We start from the raw sequence: 14,394 nt of genomic DNA on the forward strand, positions 1-14,394 counted from the left end.
CTAATAAGTAAAGTTTTATTTTTTTTTGTATAGAGTTTGAATTCGTGATAAACTATTGCTGTTAAAGAGAACTTTGCAGGAATACTTAAGTTGCTATGTTACGTTTGAACATCTGAAAAATAATCAAGAACTATATTAGAATTTGAATTTAAGGGTTGAAAACTTAGAAAGCAAAACGCTAGTAAAAAAATACTGAAACTAGCAAAGTTTGGCATGTTTATGTCTTTGCTAGGGATATTAAGGACATATTTTTCTCAACCTTGCACCTACTCCTTTTAATAAAGTTTTTTGTTACTGTTTCATCAGGCAAATCTTTCTCACTTGAGCAGCCACCAGTCCTTCCCAGGTATAGGAAATGGAATTGCCAAGTGTCCATTTGATCCAGATGACAATGCAACAGCTGTATGGGTTGGTAAGTTAACAATTCGTGCAGGATCACTACCGAAACTTATTTATCTCAGCTTCAGAATCTTTGTATTTCTTCATATTTATTCAGTAAGTACATACTTCATTAATTTAATTTGATATATAACATATCTTGATGTAAGTTCATATATCTGTCAGTCAAAATTTCCTTTTAGTTGATACAACACTTTGCATATGAACGGTTGATCATCTATGAACTGTGGATTCTCTTGGGACTATCATTGAATCAATCATACAATACAAATAATTATCTATGAACTGTGTATTCTCTTGGAACTGTCATTGAAATTAACCATTCTTTATTTAAGTTTCAAACTAGGCTTATTTACAACTAAAACCTTCCCCCCACTTCTGAAATAATTAAACGTCCTGTCCACGTAACTAACACATTCATCCCACTTCTGGAGTAATTAAACGTCCTGTCCACGTAACTAAAACATTCACCCCACTTCTGGAGTAATTAAACGTCCTGTCCACGTAACTAAAACCTTCCCCCCACTTCTGGAGTAATTAAACGTCCTGTCCACGTAACTAAAACCTTCCCCCCACTTCTGAAATAATTAAACGTCCTGTCCACGTAACTAAAACATTCACCCCACTTCTGGAGTAATTAAACGTCCTGTCCACGTAACTAAAACATTCACCCCACTTCTGGAGTAATTAAACGTCCTGTCCACGTAACTAAAACCTTCCCCCCACTTCTGAAATAATTAAACGTCCTGTTCACGTAACTAAAACCTTCCCTCCACTTCTGAAATAATTAAACGTCCTGTTCACGTAATTAAAACAAATTAGTACACTTCCTCCTTTAGGTTTCACGAGCTTAACACTGTGGTAACTTGTATTTTTACAAAAGACACTAATTGCACTACATTAACATAAGGAATAAATCTACTTGTATAAATTCATGGCTGAAATGAAAACACACTGCGACCTCTAGCTAACTAAAAATATAACTTATGCCACTGTCTTCTTCTTGGATTGCGAAGTCCCTTGAACAATCCTAATACGAAAAGTAAAACACTACATAAAAACTGCCTGCCTATAGACTTGTGGACTATTTTTCTCAAATAATAAACTTTGTTCTTACTTGGGATAGAAGGAGTAAGTATTTCCAACTGATCTTTGCCTCATTAATCTAACTATTCCCCGTTTTCTTGATGTTTCTTTAGCCCTGTGTTGTTCCTTTAAATTGGATGCTGGTCTTTGCCAACACCTTCTGCAATATGACCCTTTAAGTTACACTTGAAACATCTATTATCCTATGGTTTATTTCCTCTGATCTATTTAATTAGTTGTCTGATTGATCCTTTTAGTTTTTCTAAACTTTTGCCAGTGGGAGTTGATGTTTAATACTAATCGATTTGACGGTTATGTAATTTTGAGATAGTGTTTGTACTGTTTATCTGCGATTTTAATGGGTTTTAGTTCCATTGCCAACTATAGAGCTTCTCCTAAAGATATGCACCTACTTTGCCTCAACCTAATTCTCATATCCCCATCTGTCATGACATCTATAAATTGATCAAGTGTCAATGAATCCATCATTTTACGAAGAACGTCTGGGTAAGATAATTGGGTAAGCCTTTCTAAATCCTAGGTATATTTCTTTCCTCTATAGCTTGATTCAGAACTTTGCTCTGGATACTCCTTTTTGGGTAACACCCCAAACGTGGATACTTCTTTCTTGTTAACACACCAAACCTTGATAACTGTTACAGCTCTCATCTGGAACATTACTAAATGTTATGAAAACTGGTCCTTTTAAATGGGAGCAAGATGAACGGCTTCTTGTTCACTATTCTATCTATTCACTCTGGAAATAATTTCAAACTGAACTTCGTACACCTTTCATCATACATTTCCATTATAGACCTTTGGTTTCTCAATCAGGCGATGTCGTTCTTCTATTTCATGTCTTGTAGCAAATGGTATTATAGGTTGGAACTCTTGAGTCTATGCAGAAAGAGGTGTGGCTGATTTAATATTTGCATTTAGTAATTTGGTTTCCAGGTAGTTTATTCTGCCACTGATGTTTTTTCTACCTCTTTAATTTATTTCTTTATTTCATTCATGCCTTTTGTTTTGTATTTTTTTCAATTTTGCCATTACAGTCTCTCTGTACATCTTTGATGTTCTTTTGTACTTCATCAAACTTGTTCCTGTAATGCCTCTGAACCAGTAGCTTCGTCGATCTTGTCTTCAATCAAATTTATTTTTTATTTTAAATATTTTTCAAAATATTGTGTTTATTTCTTTTAACTCCTTTCTTACTTCTTGGTCTTCTTTTAATTCCTTAACACGTTCTAATTTTTTACCCCTTTTTCGTGTTTTCTGGTCTTTTTTTTCTTGAATTACTTTTAACTGTTTCATCAACACCTATAAATCTCCGATATCATCTCATGAAGTCATCTCGAAGTTGAAATTTACTAACTATTCCATTTTCTTTTCACCAAACTAATCCTACTCCTGACAATATTATTGTAATGATATTCTTTCGTTGGCGTGTTTTCTGGTCTTTTTTTTTTCTTGAGTTGCTTTTAACTGTTCCATTAACACCTATAAATCTCCGATATCGTCTCGTGAAGTCATCTCGAAGTTGAAATTTACTAAATATTCATTTTCTTTTCACTAAACTAATCCTACTCCTGATAATATTGTTGTAACGATGTTCTTTCGTTGGCGGGTTATTGTAAATTATCGGATTTAAAATAATTCGTCGTCAAGTCCATGTAACTATAACAAATTAGTTTATTCGTTCCTTTAAGTTTTGCAAGCTTAACATTGTGGTAACATGTAGGCTTATAAAAGACGTTAACTTTACTGCACTACCGTAAAGAACAAGCGTACTTGTACAACTTCGTAGCTGAAACGAAAACACTCTGATTGATTGACTCTAATGGTTGGAAACAACTCATTATCTTCTTAATCACATTGACTCTTCAAGCTTACTTATCTTATTGACTGTATTTATAACTAATCTTTGTTCTAGATATTTCACAAAGCCTTCAGGTTTTCGTGATGACAATTTAGAATATTCTAGGCCTACTCTCAAAAACCTACTTGATCTTAAAGGCATGCGCCCTCTAGTTAACAAATAAATTACAACAATAAAAATATAGTTTATAACAATATATTGGTGTTATTTAGTTTTCTTGATTGTATAAATTATTAAGATAGTTTACGAAATTAATGAGATACTTCACTCGTTAAACAGTCTCGTTTGTGAGGCTGTATTTTCTAAGATTAACCTGTCATTACTTTATGAAAAGTTTTTCTTTTATGCTTAAAGACTGATCATATCACTAAAAACTAAGTTAGTGAATGTGTGTGTGTATGTGTGCAGAACATGGGAATCCAGGAGGCTTGCCAGGTCTGTACAGCGGGACTGTAGCTGAATTTAGTAGAGCAGATACGGTTATTTTCCGAACTGACCTTTATGATGTAGCTACAGGTCAAAAAGTTCATCGTTACAAGAGGACCATCAAATATGATTCTAAGTGGCTCGATAGTAAGTTGAGCGTTTTATCACCATAAATTATCTTTAACTATGTTAGTATTGTGTAATATAGATTTAAGAAGAAAAAAAAGGAATCTGTTACATATTTGTATAGTTTAAGAATACTGGTACATTCAGTCATGATTGGTGATAGCTTAACCTATGCCCTAGGCAGCAGGCTATGTTGCCTGTTTTTAGGTCAGTCTTAGATCAAAGAAATCAAATAACACTGAGAAAGATGATAATTTATTGCCTTATAATAATAAAATATTCTCTAATAACCTATCCATGTTAACTCTACTGGCTTATTTAGTTCTGTCTCAATGTTCTTTTTTTTTTTTGTTATTTTGAAGTGATTGTTTTCCTTGATTCTCTGACTTTTGTTTTCATAAATTGATTGCCAAAACCATTATTAATAATACCTTTTCAGAATTATGTAAAATATTAAAAAATACAAAAAGTAACAGATTTACTTGGCGAAACGTTAATCGCAATTATTTCTCAATATAATTAAAAGTTTATCGAATGTTTAGTCATGTTAATGTAGACAAGTTAAGTCATTAACTGGTATAACCATGTGTTGATAGCCAGTTTAAATAACAGTAATTATCATGTGCTGATAGCTAATTTATTGACTGATAGTTCTTAAATGATAACTGTTTTATATCATTAACTGGTATAACTATGTGCTGGTAGTCAGTTTAAATAACAGTAATTATCATGTGCTGATAGCTAATTTATTGACTGATAGTTCTTAAATGATAACTGTTTTATATCATTGACTGGTATAAGGTTTAACTGACTGGTAGCTATTAATAGATAACAATGTTATATCATTGACAAATTATTTGTTTACAATGGCTGAAAATGTGTTGTTACAGAACCACAATTTGTTGGCTCTTATGATATTGGAGACTATGTCTATTTCTTCTTCCGAGAAAATGCTATCGAATACATCAACTGTGGTAAAAATATTTTCTCTCGTGTGGCAAGGGTTTGTAAAGTAAGTATTCTTTAACTGCTTTTCCACAAGAGATCATTATAAGTCTAGCGAGCAATTTTTTTTATCTTTATGAAACCATTATTCTAGTCTCAAAATAACTTTTTGGTCATAATAAATGGAATGAACTTTCTTATTGTACTTGTTCATTATAATTTATTTGTTTTTTACTAGATAAAAGTATGGAAATGGTTGTGACATTAAAAGAAGATGAAAAATTCCTATAACGTAGGGTACTTTGTTAAAGCATCGTTTTTTTTCTTCGTTTTCTTTGCACTATTTTCAAAAATGTAAGTTGTTGTTGTTTTTTTTCACCTAGGATATGAAACCATGTAATTGCATGTTCTTGTTAACGTGTTTGTAGGTCTGACTGTAATAAGTGCACTGCAGTAGAATGCTAAGTCTCACTAATGGACGAAGCAGGTAGTCATCACTTCTGTGAAATTAGAGGCAACATTTTGTAGCTAAGTTTACTCTCTAGTGTGCTTGACTAAAGGGTTTTCCATCTCAGACATCACTCAAACGTTGTGGTACTTTAGAATCACACTAGAGTTAAAAGGTAGACTTTTATGTTGTTGTTGCATGAAGCAGATTTAACTAATAGTTCTACTTTGCAGACCTTTGAACACAGAAGGGCTGGGGATTATTGATTTTTTTATATGTGTATTTTAAAGGGTGCTTTCAAAATAAGAAACAAAACAGATGATTTCGTGTACAAGTATAGAAAGGAAAAACTTTTAGCTAGTAGATATTTCTACGCTTTAAATCGGCTGAACCATACTTAGAACAGTTCGTTTTGTTTAGATATAAGCTGAGGTACCCGTCCTTTGTCCGAGTTATGAACTTAAAAAAATTTGAGGGTGGATGTGTGATAAATAACACAAAAATCCTAACTTTTACACAATTTATTTATAACGTAACATATTATTACAGTATTCATTATTACATTACCAGAGGTTTTGTATAAGCTTTAAGAACTCAATATGTGTATACTTGAAGAATCGTATATACTGTGTGATCGTCAGGGTGACTTTGTAGGAAGATGTAGCGAGGAAAGTAGTGGCGGTAGATGTGCTCTCTGTTACCCACTTTCAACATCCAGGTCTTAATGTTCGCCACAGTATTTCATGTAATTAATTAATTGACGGTCATTGGCCACAAAAGTGTCTTACAGGCCGGAGTTGAAATGTCACGGGCCAAAGTAGGAAGTGGGTATAACTCAATAAACTGCTCTTCCTACCTGCTTTATGGCGGCTGTTGGAGTAAAAAAAATCAGCTGAATTTATATAATATTGATATAGTGGCGGCCTTTATTTTTCATTGTATTCCTCCATACAGAGTGCTAATGCATCGAATTGGACATGTGTGTTAGAACGTGGGGCCATCTATGAATGTAGTTAACGTTAACTTATGTCAAAGATAATAAATGCTCAATAACAGCGATAATTGGGGTGGAGTGGTTGTGAACCCCTTATTAACATGCCCCTTGTTTCAAACTATCATCCTACAAAGTTTGGCCCAGCGACCTAGGAGTAGTTAGATAACGGACAAAAAGACAGACAAAAATTTTTGAGCTTTCTAGATATAAATAGAGAAATTCACCACAATTTAGAGGAACTAGGATTCATGGATTTAAAAGTTTTATCATTGAAAACACTTATTGTTAAAACGTTTTTGTGTTTTATTATACTTCTTATACAATAATTGATGCATATTGTGTTGTACTCAGAGCTGTAGCGACAAGTTTGTACCGACAGAAATAAGCGTCTAAAGTAAAATTGATAGAACTAAAGTTTTAAAAAGTTTTACCAAAAGAAAACTAGGTGGCACTAGTAACATTGTTCAAAGACGGGATTAAGTTTGTTTGTAGTTAAGCCCAAAGCTACACAGTGGAGTATCTGTGTTATGTCCACTAGGTGTGTTAAAAGTTGGTGTTTACTGCTGTGCCAATATGGAGCAAATATATGGCTTTAGTTTGTTTATTAGCACATTAATCCACACTGGACTATCTGCTGTGTTTACCGTGGGGAATTGAACCACGGATTTTAACACTGTAAGCCTGTAAACATAGCGCCGTTCCATTGGGGGACAAAACAAATTCGAGAAACTGAATTATACTAATAAGAATATCACCTGATTTTCAGTATAATTTTTAAAAAGTTTCAAAGTCTAAGAAGAACCATTGAATGTATAAACGTTTTTATTCAGTATTTGTACTGAAGTAGTGGCTTATAATATCATCAGTGATATTTACACACACACACACACACATTACTACTGACTGTCACCTTACATTGGCTAAGGTGTTATGTCTCGTAAACCTGTTGTTAACAATGTTTTACTCCATGATTTTCCAGCGAGATACAGGTGGGAAGAATATTTTGAACAACAATTGGGCATCTTTTCTGAAGGCTCGTTTCAACTGCTCAATACCGGGAGAATTTCCTTTTTATTTCAATGAGATACGTAAGTTCACATTGGGTTTGAAAAAAAAAAAAAACTGTCCATAATATTTGTCTTAGGCCTTACTTTTGTACTTATTTCTACGAGATACGTAAGTTCACATTGGGCTTGAAAAAAAAAAAGCTGTCCATAATATTTGTTTTAGTCTTAGGCCTTACTTTTTTATTTATTTCTACGAGATACGTAAGGTCACATTGGGTTTGAAAAAAAAAACTGTCCATAATATTTGTTTTTGTCTTAGGCCTTACTTTTGTACTTATTTCTACGAGATACCTAAGTTCACATTGGGTTTGGAAAAAAAAAAGCTGTCCATATTATTTGTTTTAGTCTTAGGCCTTACTTTTTTATTTATTTCTACGAGATACGTAAGGTCACATTGGGTTTGAAAAAAACAAAAAAACTGTCCATAATATTTGTTTTTGTCTTAGGCCTTACTTTTTATGTTTCTTAGCGCGTTATAGCAAATCTTACAAATATTTAACAAAAAATGTGAAAGAATCTGTGAAATAACTTAAATCTTAAATACCCATTTGAAACATGGAAAAAGTAGAATGACACTTTATTTATGTCTAACAGTGTGTTTGGAGATACTTGCTGAATAAAATAGATGTTTATAAAAATATTATTGAAAGATATTTTACTCTGTACATGTAGGAAATGTAAAAAAAAAAATATCAACCACCTTAATTTTACATTTATGAAAATATTTTACTTTGTAGAATTAAAAATAATTACCTTAATGTGGGTTGAAATAAAAAAAACTCATTTATATTTTTAGTCTAAACCAATCACAAGTTGTTCCTTATCTCTAATCTTAACTTTATATGAACCGATGGACAGAAGTGAAATCATTTGTGGTGAACATATAATTCATATGTTATGAATTTTATAATTAATGCAATATATTGCTTTATAAAAAAAATGTTTTTAACTATAATATTAAAGTATTAAACTATAGTTATATGTAAAAAGAAAATGCTATAAAAATTCATATCATGAACTTCAAATTTACCCATTACTCCTGAGTTGATGACTTAGAAATGATTGATATTAAAATTATATAAGTTTTTGTTTTACTATAGCTTATGCTTTAGATATACCACAAAAACTATCTAAAATGGAAACACCCTTTATAACAGGTACCTATATATATATATATATTGTGTATGATTTTAATACTAATCTTTTCTGATCTTTGGTTTCTTATGAATGTTTTCCAACAGAAAGCATTTACAAACATCCAGATGATGACAGCAGGTTCTATGCCATCTTTACAACATCCATGTAAGTCTCACTGAACAACCTAAGTAAACTTTTGTACATTTATTTTTTGAATCACAGTTTTAGCTGTAGCTCTTTTGTTTTTTTCTGTTGTCTGTGAGTGAAAGAAAGATGCAAGTCAACATACTATATTCTGCTTGATGGTTAAGATACCAAAATATTTAGTCATTGTGTCCAGACCTCATTCAAACTTCTAACTTAAAATTACTTTTGTATGATAAATTTTAATAATTAACTGTTCATTTTCAAATTACCACATGATGTTTACAGTAAGAAAGTCATAACTTCTCTCTGTGAGACTGAATGAAAAAAAAATCTTTGACTAGCCTTGCAGATCAGATAAAAGGGTACATAAAGCATAATGCTAACTTTACTTAAAACAAGTAGTTTATTAGACTATGTTGTTGCATAAGCTGGAACTTTAGACAATTAACAAGTTCAATACACTTGTTCCAGGAATGGACTGATGGGGTCGGCAATATGTACCTTCAGTCTGGAGTCCATCCAGGAAGTCTTCAACGGAAAATTCAAAGAACAGATTACATCCTTTTCAGCTTGGTTACCGGTATTGACCAGTAAAGTACCAGAGCCCCGTCCAGGACTGTGTGTTAATGACACCCAGACCCTTCCAGACTCAGTCTTGACCTTCATTCAAGGTCATCCACTCATGGATTCTGCTGTTGCTCATGACAATGGGAAGCCAGTATTTTATAAGCGTGATGTTATCTTGACCAGCTTAGTGGTTGACAAGGTGGAAGTGGATGGGGTCTTGTATACTGTCTATTATGCTGGTTCTAGTATGTGTTTCATCATTTCTATGATATCACTATGAATTTCTTGAACATACTGATTAATTGTTGTTTCTTTTGCTACAGGTTATGGTGTTAGTTCATGGTTTAGATGTACCACAAAACAAACTAAAAATGAAACATCCTTGATGTGAAAATTAAATAGAAGAAACTCTGAAAAATCATACAAGTTTCAACTTTATTATACATATTATTTCATTACAAGTTACAGCTTTTACAGTAAGGAAGAATATTTTTAAAACAGGTATGATATTTCAGTCACTGGCACCATCATTCTCAAGTACATATAGTGGTATGAGTTGGAGAATGTTTGTTTGTACGTTTCCAATACATGAAATTACTCATTAAGAAATATGTTTTATTTGTTTATTTTGTAGCAAAAGGTCTTGTATACAAGCTAGTGGAGTGGTATGATAGAACTAAAGAGGCACATTCTAACTTGGTGGATATCTTTGAAGCCACAACATTGGAGCCGATACGAGCTATGGAGATCTCCAGAAAAGTAAGTGTAGTGTAGTTTGGTTATAGACAAAGAAAGTATTATATTATAATCTGTTTATAAACAACAGAAAAGGGATAACCCTCAGTTGGTGTAAAACAATATTAAAATCTATATAATAAACAGTAACAAAGGGGTAATCTTTCAATCAGTTAATGTAAAACAATATTAAAATCTGTTTATAAACAGTAGCAAAGGGGTAATCTTTCAATCAGTTAATGTAAAACAATATTAAAATCTATATAATAAACAGTAACAAAAGGGTAATCTTTCAATCAGTTGGTGTAAAACAATATTAAAATCTGTTTATAAACAGTAGCAAAGGGGTAATCTTTCAATCAGTTAATGTAAAACAATATTAAAATCTGTTTATAAACAGTAGCAAAGGGGTAATCTTTCAATCAGTTAATGTAAACAATATTAAAATCTGTTTATAAATGGTAGCAAAGGGGTGTCTATTTAGTCAGTTAATATAAAGTTCTACAGGACTCATAAGTCATTCCAAATCCTGGTGTATATTTTTGTATTAAACTTGACAAATTCAACCTAGCTTAAACAAATTAGTAGTGACAGATCTGACCCGAGCTTGATTAACAGGAGTTCTACATTGAATCAAACCAAAACACTTACATTATGCGTATAAACTTGTATTTGCAGTACAATATGTAAGCCATAAAATGTGTTAAACTGAAAGCTATAGTTCAACTCTAGCCAAACGTAAATGAATACTCTCTCTCTCTCGATTCTGAAATTCTGTAGCTAACTAACTTAGATTTATAGTGGAATAAGTTTAAAATAACTTTAAATTTAAAGCATAAATCACTCTCGATTCTGTGGTATAATGAAGAAGAATTCCAAGTCCTGTTAAATATTTAGTTGGTCATTTTACCTACCTTAATCCATTAGATTCTTTCATTGTATAACAGACTGCCAAATACTTTTGTTCAGTCTTTGATCTTCGTGTATTTGGTCAGTGTTACATGGTTAAGCTATTCAATATAGTTATCTGATAAGTATTTGGTTACAAACCTAAGATCTACGGGTAGTCAATACTAAATTTCACAGTTTAATGAACTTAGTAAAACTACTCTGCTGTGTCTTGAAAACTAAATGATTTTATAATATCAATAAATCAATTAAAGCTAGTGAAAACAAAAACAACATAATGATAAGCTAACTTAAATTTCTAAGTACTACAATACTAAAAACGTAAGGGGCCTGGAGGTTAGGGTACAGGACTCGCTATCTGCGAGTTTGAATCTCATCACCAAATTTACTCACTTTTTTAGTCTTGGGGGTGCTATAATGTGTCAGTCAGCTCCATGTTTTGTAGTTCAAAGAGTTAATGGTGGGTGGTGTTGATTGGCTGCAGTCTTATCTCTCCTAGAGTAGCTTTCAACAACAAAACAACTAAAGACGTAAATTTCTAAGTACTACGATACTAACTACTTCTACACTGCAAGGAAAATAAGTTAATTACATGTTTGTTCCATATATCAAACACTGCTATTTATAAAATAAAACAAATCAGGGAAGGTGAGTTTTAGTACTGACATGTTTTGTTTTAATGCAAAGCTCCATAATGGGCTATTTACGCTCTGTACACTGTGGGAAATTGAATCCCGGATTTTAGTACTGTTAGTCTGTAAACTTAACACTGACCCACCAGAGGGCTTTTTGGTCATTATATAAATTGTTCTGAAAAATGTATTATATTATACTAAATAGAATGGGTTCTAACTTTGATTCTCATTTAGTTATTAAACTAATTTTTATCACAATTACTAGAACAAATTATATCTTTTTAAGTAGTTGAATTTTTAGCAAAGTTCCAGCAGGAGATTGTTGAACTTAGTTAATATTAAACTGAATTCCAAACAAAACATTCATTTCAGTTTAAATGTCAGTTTTATACATTTTATTTGTACTTGAAATATGATTATGTATCATTTTAGCACAAATCTCTATATGTAACATCAGACAGTGTCGTCAGACAGTTCGATTTGGTAATGTGCAAAGGACGATATGGAAACTGCCTACAGTGCGCGCAGGACCCATATTGTGGCTGGGACAAAGAACACGGAGAATGTCGTCCTTATATGAGAGGGTAACTTTAGATGAATTGCATTATTCTAAAGGTTTTAAAACTGTTATTCTGTGTTTACAAACTTTTTTTTTCATCAATAAACTAAGTACTACTCATTTAAAATGAGTCAGATATAAGAGTAAACTATACAGTAAAGTATTTTCTGGGCGATATCCATTCAACAATTACGTACTTTATGAACGAGAATCACATTTATAGAGAAGATTGTTAATATCAAACTAGGTTGTGATCCACATTTCTAAAATTTTAGCAAAAATGAAAACTTCTTTTTTTGTTTAAATATATTTATCAAGTTCAGTTTCCGACTTGCTTTATATGTTTTACGTGGATCTTGAAAAGTTCTGAGTGGCCACAGCCTAGATGTAACGAGTCTTGTAAATCATGTCTCATGAGATATGTCAAGTAGCTCTTGTTTCTATTTTTATATTACAGAATAGAGTGAATGAGGTAGAGGAGTTTGATTGAACTGATTTATAACTTTATTCTTTTCAACTTGTTATGTCAGTCCTGAACATCTGCAGACATTTTTTTCAGGGGGGGGGCAAAGTAGTATGAAGTTGTGAATTAAATAAAAAAATCATATACATAAGCTGAATGAATAAAGAAAGAATTATGTTTCTCATTTTCTGGGAGGGGGGATGCCCCCCCCGAAGATGCCATAGATATAGATATATGTATGATGATGTCCTCTTTTTCTCTTTTCCTGTATAGTCTTTTGCAGGATGTGACCAGTGCAATACCTCAGATTCCTTATAACTGAAATTTATAACATTTATAGTTATTTAATAAGCATTTGTTCAATAAAATGTTTTTTTTTACTTTACAATTTTTACAGCACGGTATCTTTAAGAGCATTTTAAGCAGAAATACCCTAAAGTACTAAGTTTATGTGGATTGCATCTTTTTCGGTGTTAATATTGTACGTCTGGAGAGGAAGCATTTCAAAGCACCAAACTGTTGGTGCAGCATATCTATTCATTTAGTAGTCTGATAGGTTTACCAGGTGAGCAAAAGAAGACAATCTATCTCTATATTTTTTTGTTATGTTCTAGGTGTAAATGACATACACAGGTTCAGTACATTATATTAAGATGATCTTGGTGCCTCATCATGTCATCAGAGTCCATGTTGCCATGTACAGTCATGCTCTGTCTGACAGCCCAAGGTTGTAGTTTCCATTACAAAAGACTTGGATGTTTGGCTGTCACGTTCAAAGCACACCACTCTTCCTTGCTAGCTTTCCATAAGTCATCTAATGTATGAAGATAATGATATATCATTTCCAGTTTCAACTGTAAAATAGCTCAGAAATTCATAAGTGCTGCATTCAATGGCTTAACTAGTACATATTTGTATGAACACTCATTTCATTCTCCAGTTGCTTGAGGTATGCAACTGTAGAACGGATATTTGGATATTTTGCAGAAGCAACTTATGTCAATTTTCTAGATGAAGATCCTTCTTTATTATTTTGTGTTATGTTGTGTGGGATACATGGACATCGTTTGTCACTGACCTTTGTGTTTGTAAATTATCACCAGTTACAAGACACAGCACTTTGCTTAACATGGCTTGAGTACAACTTGTTGTGGGCCTTTTTTCTGGAAGGTCCTGGTAACCGAAGTTGATCCATATTTGTTTTTCCAATGCTATTAAGTACAAGGGATCTTTCTCTCTTGAAAAATTTGAATCCTCAAACTGAAAACATCTTTATGATCTGAGAGTATGAATATTTTGCATTGGAAATGGCTGCTACACACTCTTGCCATAAGTGGTAAATTTTCAATGGCATCACACTATCTATAAAAGGCCAAACAAGTTTGAAATGTAGCTCTGGTACATGTCTTTCCATCAAAACTTTATATTGGCTGTGGTTGTTGCTTGACTTGCTGATTTTCATATTTAAATTTGTTTTAGCATAACATACTTCTCCATATAGCAACAGTTATTAACCTCTTACTATACAAAAAGTTTCAGTTTAATGGTCAGAAACAAATATTGACTTCATTTCTTGTAATTTTTGAGATAATTCTGAATATAACACCTACTGATTAACGTATTCATTTGTGTCTTTTATTATTAAATTATTACCCAGTCAACAAAAACACCATAAATAAGAAAAGGAAAGCTGCTCTAACTTCTTTTGGTTGAAGATTTAACTGTCATTATATCTTTTGGTTGAAGATTTAACTGTCATTGTATCTTTTGGTTGAAGATTTAACTGTCATTGGATCTTTTGGTTGAAGATTTAACTGTCATTGGATCTTTTGGTTGAAGATTTAAATGTCATTGGATCTTTTGGTTGAAGAT

At 32.3% G+C, this 14,394-nt stretch overlaps 1 pseudogene; it reads left to right on the forward strand.

Annotated features, from left to right (window-relative positions):
- Window positions 1–14,394, forward strand: part of LOC106461065 — a 100,714-nt pseudogene that overhangs the window by 79,804 nt on the left and 6,516 nt on the right.

This window comes from Limulus polyphemus, unplaced genomic scaffold (assembly GCF_000517525.1).
Source record: "Limulus polyphemus unplaced genomic scaffold, Limulus_polyphemus-2.1.2 Scaffold891, whole genome shotgun sequence".
In the NCBI taxonomy this organism is placed as follows: domain Eukaryota; kingdom Metazoa; phylum Arthropoda; class Merostomata; order Xiphosura; family Limulidae; genus Limulus; species Limulus polyphemus.